Source organism: Lycium barbarum, chromosome 12, assembly GCF_019175385.1.
Source record: "Lycium barbarum isolate Lr01 chromosome 12, ASM1917538v2, whole genome shotgun sequence".
NCBI classification, from domain to species: domain Eukaryota; kingdom Viridiplantae; phylum Streptophyta; class Magnoliopsida; order Solanales; family Solanaceae; genus Lycium; species Lycium barbarum.
Window position 1 is genome coordinate 70,548,502 of NC_083348.1, and position 15,668 is coordinate 70,564,169.

The following is a 15,668-nucleotide window of genomic DNA, read 5'->3' on the forward strand; positions in this document are numbered from 1 at the left end:
CCGTTCATGTAACAAAAGGAAACCGCTAGGGTTTCACTCCCTTTCATCCGCCGCACACCCCTTCATCTCTCTCTCTCCTCTCTCTCTCTTTCCCTTCGTCTCTTTCATCAACCAAAATGGCGAAATCACAGGGTTCTTTCGATCCCCCCAGGCTGTGTATAGCCATATTGGGAAGGGCTATTAATGCTTGTCCCTTTCCCCGTCAGTTTTCAATCGTTGACGAGGGTAAAACTTTGTTTCTTTCCCTTTCTTTTCGACTTGCGGCTGAAATTCTTAATGAGTTTTGTCTTGTTCATGAACCAAATCATTTGTTGATCAGTCCTTTTTACTTTCGGGTACGAAGGGGTTTAATGGATTTTGTTTTCTTTCTGGGTTTTTCTGATCGTTGTCATCCGAACGTTGTTGACCAAAAATACCTCACCCAAAATTTCAAACCCCAGCCCAAACCCTAGTCTTTGGCCTATAAATAATCGTTTTCGTATGTTTACAAGGGGTGGGGTTTTAGCGGCTGAGATTCCAAAAAACAACAAAAAAAAGAGTTCTTTTGGTCACTGAAATCCCCCTAAAAAAGACAAGTTTGAGCCGCCGAAATTCCCTAAAAAATATTAAGTTCTTCAGCCGCCCAAAATTCCCCTAAGAAAAAATATTAACTTTAGCAGTTGCAATTTTTCTTGATACTAAGTCATTTTTGTTTTCATTTGCCTCCGGAGTTATTTCGGGTCCGAGTGTATGCGAGTTCAAATTTTGAAGTGTGCGAGTGCAGATCGAAGACTCAAAACCCAGTTCACTACACCCGAGAAAGGTAAACAACCCTTTCTTAATTAGCTTAATTTCAGTTTTGGTAATTACTAGGTGTGTATGTGTTCATGTGTTTGCCGCTTCAATTGATTTAATTTCAGTTTAGTGGTTTAGTAGCATTATACAAGTTCCTATGTTAAATTGGTTTAATCTGTTTAAATAGGTATGTTAAATGGTGAAATATATTTGTATGTTAGCCTTAGTATAGTTTTCATTTTCAGTAAAAGATGCCTGATAAGTTAGTTTAGATTAATATACTTTAACTGAGCATAAGGTGTTAGCTTAGTTTAGTTTGATTTCAGTTCTTATCTTGCTAAGCATCTTGATATAGTTGAATCCCCCGCGGCTGGTTGTCTTGTGGTTTGTATTATAATAAATCTTCACTCATGTTTAGTCAGTATATAAATGACCAGTCTACATTTCAGTAACCGGCCAATCATGTTTAGCTTGGATTAATCATGCCTATTTGATGCAAATGTTTGATCTGCTAATCAACCACTGCCTAGCTATATACATGCCATCTTCAATCTAAATTAAAGTAATGTTGTTGCAAGTTTCTTTTTGTAAAGGATCAGTCACATGTTTAGACCACCCGCTTACAAATTTCAGTTTCTTCTATGGTTAGTTAAGCTTAAGTTAGCTTAGGAGAGTTCTATATAAATCAAGTACATCTCTATGTTTTTTTAAGGCTGACTTGTAGGCTTGAATGATTAATAACGCATGTTCAAAGGTTTACAACTTATTTGGCTATATTGTGCACATATCATTTGAATAAAATCGTATGTCGTATGTTTAGCTAAGAGTATCATTTAATATGATTGGTTTGTCTCATGAGAGTAGCATATGCATATGGCTCATGTCCATTTTACTTACATCAAAATCATGTGTTCATGTATGAACTACTAGGTTGACCATTTAGTTTAACAGGATATCATTGGAATTCTGTCTGTCCTATTAGGGGTGTCATGCAACTGTTGATAGCTGCACAAGGTCATATGGTCGTTCAGTTAAAATAGTTGATAAATACCTGTTTTAAACAAGTTAAGGGGGACTGTACGTTCAAGTCCCGCATTCTGTCTACGTGAAGCATATCTCAAGGAATTCTATGTGTGTCTTAAGGGTGTGTTATTGACTGATTGATGTTAAAACATTAGTTGCATGTCAAGAATGTTATTTAGTTTTTTCCAGTTTACACATAACAATTCATTTTTTCTTGTTTGGAAGCTGTTGATATATTAACCAGAGGCAGTCCACTGTGTTAATTAAAAGTCATTAAGTGGCTCATAGATTGCTATACTCAGTAAATAATCCTATGGAATATTGGTTTACTGTCTTCCTGCCCTTAGACTGTCTCGTGAAAGGTTTAAGAGTGTAGGATCAGATCTGTGGAGTCTGTTTGTGTTTGCTGTTTGCTCAATTTTTTGTTGTTGTGATTCCTATATTGCAAACACGTTCGGTTGGTTATGCATATGTATGTATACGACTAGTATTTCCGAGCAAATACATTGATAAGGATATTAGCGGGTCATTATGGATGGAGCTTGAACCCTCCCCGATGTTAGCCATGCCTGAGATTCATGAAATCCCTTGGAACTTGTGCAACATCGGGAAGACGGGGGCAAGAGTTTTCCAATATTACCCTTCTAAGTATCCTTATGAATGTGTATACATTGAATATACTCAAATATACATAGCATATACATAATCCCCTGGTCTGTTTTTTATCTACATTGTACATGTTTAGTTGCATTTATTGATTTAGTACTAATCCTTTTCTTTCGTTTTTTTGCATGACCATTGCATACGAGTCCGAGGGACTCGTCTTCTTCCGCATTCGGTGTTGGGCTGAAAGCCCAACGTAACCATCTCGAGTCATTCCCCATCAGTCCTTATCCGCAGCAAAACATGAAATTACTGGGCCGAGGTCCATATAGCAGGAACATAATTTGCAACAGTGGACTAAATGGGCCAGATCCGTTGGCAGCAATGTTAAAATTCTGGGCCAAAGCCCAGCGGTAGAAATAATTGCAGCAGTGGCCGAATGGGCCAGATCTATCTGCCTTACATTTATTCCTTTTTTTTATTATGCGTGACTAACTCTTTATTTTTGTTAAATGAATCCTAATTATGAATTAGTGGGGTTAGTTTTTGGGATAATGGGTAGTTAATTTAAAGGAAATTAATAATTAATTCCATAAGATTTTATTCTCCCTTTCTTTTGTTAAATTATTCATAGTACCTACAATATTATTTTCATTAGAATAATTGTTTTTTCAAATAGCATGACTATATATTTGAGTTAAGGGAATCATATTTTATTCTTACTATTTTAAAATTTCAAAACGTCGTTAACACGCAAATGTAAACTCAAGTATATTTTATAAATAACTCTTCAAATTTGAATCAATCACGCATATTTTTAACTAAGCATAGTTAATAAAAAATAACAAAAAGGACAAAGAAAATTCACATTAGCTAGTTTCGTATTTTGTTCATACTCCTAAACCGCAAAATCAATTAATACCTCATCATTTGGTTTGTTTCAAATATTTATTAAAACACTGCACAAACCCGCATTTTCTTCTACTTATATGCAAATTATCATATTTTGCCAATTTTATTTTGAATAGCATTATTATACTTTCATTTAAGGCATTAGCAACATTTACCAGCTTTATTTTAAAATAGCATTTTAAAATCTCCTTTATGAAAATTATTAGTCTTATTTTAAAATGGCATTATTACCATTTTCATTCAAAGTTTTAACAGCATTTATAAATCTCATTTTTTAAAAGCATTTCCTTTATGCAAATTACTATATTTTGTCTACAAGTTAGTTTAAATGACATTATTATATTTCCTTTAAAACCTTAGTAATATGTACAAGTTATTTTCTTAAAATTTAAGCACTATATTTAATCTTAATTAATTAACCTAAGTTTGGCCGGATAATCGTAGTTAACGGATTTTAAAGGATGCCTAACCCCTTCCCTTTAGGATAATATAGAACCCTTACCTAGAATTAAAATTTAAGCAGACCATTAACGGGGTTTAGTTAGCTTCACCTTAGTTAATAATTAGGTGCCGTAATTCACCTTAAAATCAATTAGGTGGCGACTCCTTAAAATAAAGCAAAAATAGGAATCTCCAATATGTTGTACTCTAATTTAACCCGTTTAAATGGGGTATAATAGGAGCAAGACGGAGCAGTTCAGAAAACTGCTGAAACCAGTCAACGTCGACAAGGGACGAACCGCCGACACGTCGACGAGCCGTCGCCTGGCACCGTCGACGAGGTTCCGCACTCAGACATCTCAGACGGAGAATAGATGGAGCATGTAGTCGGGCCGTCAATAAGTCGACGAGCCGTTGACCCAGCTCGTCGACCCGCGGATTTGGAAGTTTCCAGCCCTGATTATAAATATAAGCTCCCACGTTTTATTTCAATATTTCTCCCAAGAACAGACTCTATATCTCTCTAGAACCCTCTAAAATCCTCTCTCTATATCTACAATAATCTATACCAAGAAATCAAGATCAAAAGCCAAAATCAAGGAGATTCATATACTATGAAGCCTATTAGGGTTTGTGGAGAGTAGAAATTTCTTTGGCATGCAAGTGGGAGATTTCATTCTAATGGAGTAGAGTGACTCAAGGCTTATTCCCAAGTGCTTAAGGTGATTCTTACGTTTATTTCATATTATTGAGAGTATTGAGGGGTTGAAAGACTTGGATTATGGAAGAGAATAGAATATAGGGCTCAAATGTGAAAATAATGGCATTCTTAAATATTAGTTGACATGAATCTTGACTCTTGATGTATTATGAATAGAATCTTGTTATAAATGGTATTAAAAACATGGGAGAAGCATAATAGGAGGATGAATGCAATATAGTACTATGACCCCGGTTATGGATGATTTGAAGTGAAATTGGGGAATGTGGATAATGTAAGTGAATGGAGGTTATTGCTTAGGATATTGTGAATGTTATTATAGACGTTTGTGAGTTGATATATGAGATGGAGAAAGTTGTATAAACAAAGGAAATGCTACCCAATTTTCTCTAGTTTTAGTTAAGCATGTTCATGTGATCGATTAGCTAATGTTAATACGAACTCTCTTGAAGGTAGAGACGTGAGCATTGGAAGAGAACGTTCAAGCAATAGAGTAGCCAAACGAAAAGGTATGTAAGGCTAGCCCTTCCTTTTAAGGCATGATTCTCATGAAATAAATTCCCATTTTCTTTCCATGACTTTCTTACATTCCGGAAAATATGAGTCAACGTTATATAGAGCTTTTTAGGAGACAAAGAATAAGAGATACGTTATGAATTCGATAATGGTAACGATGAACCTAAGTCTAGGGATCCTAAAGCCTATGATATGACATTATTTGTTGTTGCTAGACCCACCTTATGATACTAGTCCCTTCAAGGCGAGGTACGATGATTATGATTTTCCCATAATAGAATCTGGGGTTCTCGACCTTACGTCACCCCGATATGGTTATAGATTATCTTGGGGCTCTAATGCATGCTTTATGATGAGTTTATGAGAGGTATGTGATGACACGATTCCACCGTGCCTAGATGGCCGGACATGTCACCGCGAAGGCGGGCTGCATATGATTTCACCGTGCCTAGATGGCCGGACATACCACCGCTAATGCGGGCAGCTTATGATTACACCGTTCCTAGAGGGCCAGACATGACACCACTAGTGGGCGGCGTATGATGGTGACCCGGACGCGGGTTAACGATGATGATATATGTGATATGTATAAAGTGCATTTACTTTTAAAAGGCTAAGGAGGTTATATCTTTGCATCATGTTCATGATTTCTTTATTATGCCAGTTTCTTTTCATGCCTTACATACTCAGTACAATGTTCGTACTGACGTATTTTTCTTTGGACGCTGTGTTCATGCCCACAGGTAGATAGGGAGGTGATCCAGATTCGTAGGAGCTATCAGCAGACTTTGAGAGCACTCCATTGTTCCGGAGGTGCCATTAATTATTATTTTGTGTACATATATTTTGGGCACGACGGGGTCCTGTCCAGTCCATATGTCTAGTACTCCAGTAGAGGCTCGTAGATACGCATGTGTGGGTGTTATGGTCTCATGATTTTCCTCATTGTATAGGTATACTATTTTGATAGCCGAGGGGGCTTATGTATATAAATGTACATGTGTTTCAAATTGTAAATGTATTTTCTTTTTACTAGAAGTAAGAGAATAATAAATGAATGTAGGATGAGTATGATGAGAAGTAACACGAGTGGTGCTCAGAGGTTAGCCCCGGGTACCCGTCATGGCTCCTAACTGGGTGGTGACACCGGGCAAGCATGTAGATGTGCACACTACTGCAGTGGGCATGTTATGATGATACCCCGGATGTTGGATAATGATATGACGATGCTACTATATGTTTATACTTGCATATGTTTCGAAACTCAGGCATTGCATATTGTACATTCTCAGATGGCTCAGGTTACTTCAATCCTTTTTATACTTATGTCTTACTTATGATATTGTTTCCTGCCTTACATACACAGTACTTTTATCCGTACTTGTTACACCTTGGAAATTTCCCCGTTAGCGTATAGCGAATAGGCCAAAGAAGGGTATGACGAATACGATATTTTGACGAGTAAGAAAGAGTATTTGATGACCCTAAACGAGAACTCAAAAACATATGAGGCATAGAAAGAAAGTTGTTAAGGAAAGCAAGCCATATATTGTGTATCGGATAAGAATTTCGAGCGACGAGTTAATGATGGAATAATGATGTCTTAGAGAAGAGTAATAACTCCCCTAAGATTGATATTGAGATGTTAAACGAGTGCCAAGAAGGTTCTATAAGGATTGGAGATCAAACGAGTCGACGAGAACGAAAACGGAACCACTGGGCATTATACGGCCCAACCTACGGACCGTATAAATTGTACCAGCCGTATGTTGGACCGTATAATTGGCCAAGGAGGGCACCAGCTACTGGACCAAACATACGGCCACACATACGGTTCGTATAAATAGTACGGACCGTATGTTGGTTTTTTTAAGTTAAATATAATGGACCCTTTTTCATTCCATTTCATTTCATTTTTACTCCACACTTCAAGAAACATCTAGAATACTCTCTAACACTCCTCCACAAGATAATCAAAGGAAAACCAAGATCAACAACACCAAATCCATGAAAACAAATGTATGAAACCAAGTGAAAGTCATCCCAATCAAGAAAAGCCCAAGAGAAGTGAAGTAGGGTTTTGGTGCTAGAGGAGTAGTTCCATTCAAGGCTTGTTCAACCATCATCTAAGGTAAGTTTCATGACTATACCATGTTTTTTAAGGTGTTGGAAGGTTAAGATACTTGAATTGTAGAAAGACCTAGCAAATGGGTCATAAATGATTGAATTGTGCTATGGTTGGATGGTAGTTGGATTGAATCATGAATGTTGACGTGTTGTGATTATGAATACGTTATAAATGACATTTAGACCATGAAATAAGTATTATATATGAGAAAATGCGATAATGAGCCATAAGTATAAATGTGGTGAAACTTGAGAGAAATGGTGAATTGTGGTTAATGCATGTAAATGATGATTGTTGATTTCAATATTGTGGATATTGTTGTGAACGTTTGAGAGTTGAAATAGAATACAGGAAAGGTAGTATAAACAAAGGAAATGCTGCCCAAATTTCTCTAGAAATAGTAGCGCATTCTTGTAGTCGACTTACTAACGTTAGCGCGAATCCTCTCTTGAAGGTAGAGACGTGACATTGAAGGAGAACAAGAGAACGCTAGATTGATTAAACGATAAAAGGTATGTAAGGTTTATCCCTTCCTTCAAAGGCATGAATCCTTCAAGTTTTCCATGATCCTTCCATGTGATGAAGCTTATGAGTTCGTAAACCTATTGAATTACATACGAACATGCTAATGATGATAATGAGTCAAAGCGTAATGATCCGATAGTTCATGATATGATGATGCTATAGCGTGAGTGATGTCGTTATTGTTAACACTTACCTTATGCACTATTTCCTTCAAGGTGAGATAGAATACTCATAAATACTTATAATATGATCGGGGGTTCACGACCTTACGTCACCCCGACATAGTTGTGGTTGTCTTCAAAGTCTAATGTATGCTTCTAAAGATGAATGTGAAATAATGCTAAGTGATGATATGTCTATAAGATAATCAATAGTGCTAGCTTATAATATGTCTATGTTATGCATGGAAATTGTCGAGCTATGATAAGATTATGATACGTTCATGAGATGTGTAACAGTGATGTGTTATGATTGATTTTGTGATGATAAGATTCCACCGCGCCATGATGGCCAGGCATGTCACCGCGAAGGCGGGCTGCATAGGATTCCACCGTGCCTAGATAGCAGGGCATGTCACCACTGAGGCGGGCTGCGATGTTACACCGAGCCTAGAGGGCCGGGTATAATCACCACTAGTGGGCGGCATATGATGGTTACCCGGACGCGGGTTAACGATAAGGATTATGATGTGACGAGATATGTGATGTGATGACATGTGTACCATGATTATGTAAAATATGTTATATGTACAAAATGTATTTGCTTATGACACCCTTGCAGGTTATATCCTTCTCTTATGGCTCATGATCCTTCTATTACCATTATTTCATTCTTGCCTTACATACTCAGTACAATGTTCGTACTGACGTCCGTTTTTTTGGACGTTGTGTTCATACCCACAGGTAGACAGGGAGGCGAGCTTGAGCTAGACTCGTAAGAGCTGTTAGCTGATTGAAAGCACTCCTTTGTTCCGAAGGTGCTTGATTATTCTTTTGTGTATATTTGTATATTTTGGGCTCGACGGGGTCCTGTCCCGTCCATGTGTTTTGTACTCCAGTAGAGGCTCGTAGATACATAGTGTGGGTTATGTTCGCAAGGTTACTATGATGTATATGTATACAACTATTATTTTGATAGCCTAAAGGCTTATGTGTATAAAGGTATTAAGTTTTGAAATGTAAAATAATTTTCTTATAAATCAAGTATGAATTTGGTAAAAGGATGTCTAATGAGCATGATAAGAGATAGAATGAGTGGTGCTCGGTGGTTAAGCTCGGGTACCCATCGCGGCCCCTAGCTGGGTCGTGATAAAAGTGGTATCAGAGTAGTTCGGTCCTAGGAAGTGTCTACGAGCCGTGTCTAGTAGAGTCTTGTTTATGGTATGTAGTGCGCCACATCAATAAACAAGAGGCTACGGGGCATTTAGGAAAAATGACCGTCTTCTTCTATTAGATCGTGCGATAGAGCCGTGTATAAGATTTTATCCTCCCTATTAGTGTGTTATGATTTCAGAATGCCGCCAAAGGGAAACGCTACAGCCGCCCAGAAGGGAAAGACTACGACAAAGAGGCGGGTAGAAAGAGAGCCTCCAATGAATATAGAAGAGGGCGAATCACATAATGAGGCCTTGTCTAATACTTCCTCTACCCCGCCTAATGTGGGAGAACAAGGAGGAGCTCCAGCTCCAATTCCTCCGCCGGTTGCTTCGGGTCAACAAATGACAGCGGCCATCCAGTTATTGACATAATTGGTCGCCGCGCAGGCACAACAACAAAATGTGGGTTCAAGTGACCAGGCAGGAAGTACCAAAGCCCGTAATTTTATGAGCCTAAATACTTCGGAGTTCTTCAGGTCAAAGCCGGAGGAAGACCCGCAAGGTTTCGTAGATGAGATGTTGAGGACATTGAAGATTGTCCACGCCTCCGAAACTAAATCCGTGAAGTTGGCATCTTATAGACTCCGGGATGTGGCAGTTTTATGGTATAACAACTGGGTATTATCAAGAGGAGAAAATGCGCCTCCTCCGGTTTGTCAAGAGTTCGTAGATGTTTTTATTCGTCACTATTTTCCACCCGAGGTCCGCCGAGTTAGAGCGGATAGATTTCTAAATTTGAGGCAAGGAAATATGAGTGCCCGAGAGTACACTATGAAATTTAATTATTTGGCTAGATATGCTCCAACTATGGTGGCCGACATGGGAGATCGGGTACATAGATTTGTGAGTGGCCTAGGGCCACATTTATTCAGAGATTGTTTGACGGCTTCCTTGCAAGACGGGATGGACATTTCCCGAATACAGGTCCATGCTCAGAATCTGGAAGGACGACAACAACAACAAAGAGGTGACCGTGATATCGATAAGATGCAAAGTAAGAGGGACAGATCGATGAGAGCAGGCAGTGATTATCGAGGGGGACCGAGGCAGACTTATTCCCGACATTCAAGCCAATCAACGACTAGCGCGCCTCCACGATTAGTGGATTGAAGATTTGATCACCCTTTTCCTTCGGGACAGGGTTAGAGTTTGAGAGCTTCGGGTTCTCAGTTTGGGGGTGATTACAGTCAGAGAAGACCACCAGTTCCACGATGTAGCCAGTGCCGGAAATTACACTCTGGGCCATGTCGTCAGGACACTGATGCTTGTTATGTTTGCGGGCAGACTGGACATTTGATGCGAGATTGTCCCTCACGGTATGGTAGAGGTGGGGCTCAGCCCACAGGCTCAGCAGCTGGTTCTTCATCAGTACGCCCGGTAGGGAACACTCCCCAGATGACAGCGGGCTGAGGGGCAAGGCAGGTGTATAAAAATTATGTAGTTGTGATATGTGATCGCCAGACAAAAGCTAATTTAATCGAGCTGGAAATGTTAGACTTCGATGTAATTATGGGTATGGATTGGTTGGTGTGGTGCTATGCTAATGTTGATTGCCGATTGAAAGTGGTTCGATTCCAATTTCTGAGAGAGCGCGTGCTTGAGTGGAAAGGTAATGCAGCATCGCCAAAGGGAAGGTTTATTTCCTACCTCAAGGCAAGGAAGATGATAGCCAAGGGTTATATTTATCACTTAGTTCGGGTTCATGACACCGAGGCAAAGCCACCAACTTTTCAGTCAGTTCCGGTAGTGAATGAATTCCCAGATGTGTTTCCAGACGAACTTCTAGGCCTTCCTCCAGAACGAGAGATTGACTTCACCATTGATGTGTTGCCGGACACCAAGCCTATTTCTATTCCTCCTCATCGAATGGCCCCGGCAGAATTAAAGGAGCTAAAGGCGCAGTTGAAGGACTTGCTCGAGAAGGGATTTATTAGACCCAGTTCATCATCGTGGGGAGCACCGGTCTTGTTTGTGAGAAAGAAAGACTGTTCCTTGCGAATGTGCATCGATTATAGGCAATTGAAAAAGGTGACGATAAAGAATAAATATCCTCTTCCAAGGATTGATGACTTATTCGATCAATTTCAAGGTGCCAAGTGGTTTTCAAAAATAGATTTGAGGTCGGGCTACCATCAAGTGAGGGTTAGAGAAGCGGATATTCCTAAAACAGCCTTCAGAATAAGATATGGTCACTATGAATTCTGAGTGATGTCGTTTGGGTTAACTAATGCTCCGGCCATGTTTATGAACTTGATGAACAATGTATTCAGACCTCTTTTGGATTTGTTCGTCATAGTATTTATCGATGATATTTTGGTGTACTTACGTACAGAATCAGAACATGCAGATCATTTGCGAATTGTTCTTGGTATTCTTCGAGCCCGAGAATTGTATGCAAAATTTTCGAAGTGCGAGTTTTGGCTGAATTCTGTGACATTTCTGGGCCATGTTATTTCCAATGATGGCATTCGAGTCGACACTCAAAAAATTGAAGGTGTGAAGACTTGGCCAAGGCCTACGACGCCTACAGAAGTTCATAGTTTTCTGGGGTTGGCAGGTTATTATAGAAGATTCGTAGAGGGTTTTTCATCTATTTCAGCCCCATTGATGAAGCTAACCCAGAAGTCAACTAAATTTCAGTGGAATGATGCTTATGAGCGCAATTTCCAGGAATTGAATGACAGATTGACCTCAGCTCCGATCTTAACACTCCCAGAAGGATCAGATGGCTATGTGGTTTATTGTGACGCCTCCGGTGTTGGGCTAGGATGTGTATTGATGCAACACGATAAAGTTATTGCATATGCTTCGAAACAATTGCAAAAACATGAAAAGAGTTATCCAACTCATGATCTCGAATTGGCTGCGGTCATTCATGCTTTAAAAAATATGGAGGCATTATTTGTATGGTGTGCATGTTGATATCTATACAGATCACAAAAGCCTTCAGTACATTTTCAAGCAGAAGGAGTTGAACCTACGACAGAGACGGTGGTTGGAATTGTTGAAAGATTACGATGTGAACATCTTGTACCACCCCGAAAAAGCGAATGTAGTAGCTGATGCGCTTAGCCGCCGATCAATGGGCAGTTTTTGTGAAGTCCCTCCGAAAAAGAAAGAGATGGTTCATGAGCTCCACCAACTAGCTAATCTTGGAGTAAGGGTAATCGATTCGGGTAATGCAGGGATTAGTATCAACGATCCCACAACTTCGTCCTTGGATATGGAAGTGAAAGAACGGCATTATGAAGATCCTCAATTGTGTCATTACAGAGACACGTCTCATAGAAAGGAGAAGTCCTCATTTGAAGTTTCTATGGGTGGAATTCTTAAATACCGAGGCGGGCTATGTGTGCCGAGTGTAGCAGAATTGCGCCGATGAATTCTAGAAGAAGCGCATTTTTCTCGGTATTCTATTCATCCAGGTGCAACCAAAATGTATCATGATCTCAAGATGATGTACTGGTGGGATGGCATGAAGAGAGACATAGCAGAATTTGTAGCACAATGTCCAATTGCCAACAAGTAAAAGTTGAACATCAAAAGCCAGGAGGCTTATTGCAAGTAATAGAAATACCCACTTGGAAATAGGAAGTGATCGACATGGATTTCATCGTGGGATTACCTTATTGCAAGTAATAGAAATACCCACTTGGAAATAGGAAGTGATCGACATGAATTTCATCGTGGGATTACCTCGTTCCCGTGGCAGGTATGACTCTATGTGGGTGATCGTGGATAGATTGACGAAAGCAGCCCATTTTCTTCCAGTTAGAACCACGTACTCAGCAGAAGACTATGCGAGGTTGTAGCTCAAAGAAATTGTGCGACTCCATGGAATTCCATTATCTATTATCACAGATAGAGGAGCACAGTTTATAGCCAAGTTCTGGAAGTCTTTTCAAGAAGGTCTAGGCACCCAAGTGAAGCTTAGCACGGCATTTCATCTGCAAACTGATGGGCAAGACGAGCGTACCATTCAGACCTTAGAAGATATGCTACGAGCATGTGTTATAAATTTTGGTGGTAGTTGGGGCGACCACTTACCCTTTATTGAATTTGCATACAATAATAGCTACCATTCTAGTATACAAATGGCTCTATATGAAGCTTTATATGGAAGAAAATGTAGATCTCCAATCGGATGGTTTGAAATAGGAGAAGCACAACTAGTAGGCCCTGAATTGATCCAACAAGCAGTAGAAAAAGTCAAGGCGATCCAAGATCGGCTGTTGACAGCCCAAAGTCGCCAAAAGTCCTATGCGGACAACCGCCGACGAGACTTGAAATTTCAAGTTGGTGATTGGGTATTTTTGAAAGTATCGCCCATGATAGGGGTGATGAGATTTGGCAAGAAAGGGAAGCTAAGTCCCAGATACATTGGACCCTACAAAATCATCCGCAAGGTGGGTCAGGTAGCCTATGAATTGGATTTACCTTCGGAGCTTGAATCAGTCCATCCAGTCTTCCATGTTTCGATGCTCGGAAATTTTGTTGGAAATCCCACAAAGATTGTCCCGCTAGATGATGTGCAAGTAACAGAGAAGCTAACCTATGAAGAAGTGCCTATTGCTATTCTAGACAGGCAAGTGCGAAGACTTCGAAATAAAGAAGTAGCTCAGTCAAAGTCTTGTGGCGAAACAACAATTGGGAAGAAATGACTTGCAAGGCGGAGGAGAAGATGAAATCTACGTACCCGCAATTATTTCAACCCCTAGAGGAGATCCAAGGTGAAACGTTAACGATATAAGGTATGTACGCTTATTTTTATGCTTTTGGTTGTGTGTGGCCATAGATATGTCGATATTGTGATATAGCCATGTGAGGCGATGATATTATGGGTTGTTGTGGCAGGTTGGTAGTACCAAATTACATGGGAGACTCTGGCGAAATTTTCGTAGAATCCCGAGTGTTTAACATTCGAGGACGAATGTTCCAAATGGGGGAAGAATGTTACACCTTGGAAATTTCCCCGTTACCGTATAGAGAATAGGCCAAAGAAGGGTATGATGAATACGATATTTTGACGAGTAAGAAAGAGTATTTGATGACCCTAAACGAGAACTCAAAAGCATATGAGGCACAGAAAGAATGTTGTTAAGGAAATCAAGCCATATATTGTGTATCGGATAAGAATTTCGAGCGACGAGTTAATGATGGCATAATGATGTCTTATAGAAGAGTAATAACGCCCCTAAGATTGATATTGAGATGTTAAACGAGTGCAAAGAAGGTTCCATAACGATCGGAGATCAAACGAGACGATGAGAACGAAAACAGAACCACTGGGCATTATACGGCCCAACCTACGGACCGTATAAATTGTACCAGCCGTATGTTGGACCGTATAATTGGCCAAGGAGGGCACCAGCTACTGGACCAAACATACGGCCACACATACGGTTCGTATAAATAGTATGGACCGTATGTTGGTCTTTTTAAGTTAAATATAAGGGACTCTTTTTCATTCCATTTCATTTCATTTTTACTCCACACTTCAAGAAACATCTAGAATACTCTATAACACTCCTCCATAAGAGAATCAAAGGAAAACCAAGATCAACAACACCAAATCCATAAAAACAAATGTATGAAACCAAGTGAAAGAAATCCCAATCAAGAAAAACCCAAGAGAAGTGAAGTAGGGTTTTGGTGCTAGAGGAGTAGTTCCATTCAAGGCTTGTTCAACCATCATCTAAGGTAAGTTTCATGACTATACCATGTTTTTTAAGGTGTTGGAAGGTTAAGATACTTGAATTGTAGAAAGACCTAGCAAATGGGTCATAAATAAGTGAATTGTGCTATGGTTGGATGGTAGTTGGATTGAATCATGAGTGTTGACGTGTTGTGATTATGAATACGTTATAAATGACATTTAGACCATGAAATAAGTATTATATATGAGAAAATACGATAATGAGCCATAAGTATAAATGTGGAGAAATTTGAGAGAAATGGTGAATTGTGGTTAATGCATGTAAATGATGATTGTTGATTTCAATATTGTGGATATTGTTGTGAACGTTTGACAGTTGAAATAGAATACCGGAAAGGTAGTATAAACAAAGGAAATGCTGCCCAAATTTCTCTAGAAATAGTAGCACATTCTTGTAGTCGACTTACTAACGTTAGCCCGAATCCTCTCTTGAAGGTAGAGACGTGACATTGAAGGAGAACAAGGGAACACTAGATTGATTAAATGATAAAAGGTATGTAAGGTTTATCCCTTCCTTCAAAGGCATGAATCCTTCAAGTTTTCCATGATCTTTCCATGTGATGAAGCTTATGAGTTCGTAAACCTATTGAATTACATACGAACATGCTAATGATGATAATGAGTCAAAGCGTAGTGATCCGATAGTTTATGATATGATGATGCTATAGCATGAGTGATAAATACTCATAATATGATCGGGGGTTCACGACCTTACGTCACCCCGACATAGTTGTAGTTGTCTTCAAAGTCTAATGTATGCTTCTAAAGATGAATGTGAAATAATGCTAAGTGATGATATGTCTATAAGATAATCAATGGTGCCAGCTTATAATATGCCTACGTTATGCATGGAAATTATCGAGCTATGATAAGATTATGATACGTTCATGAGATGTGTAACAGTGATGTGTTATGATTGATTTTGTGATGATAA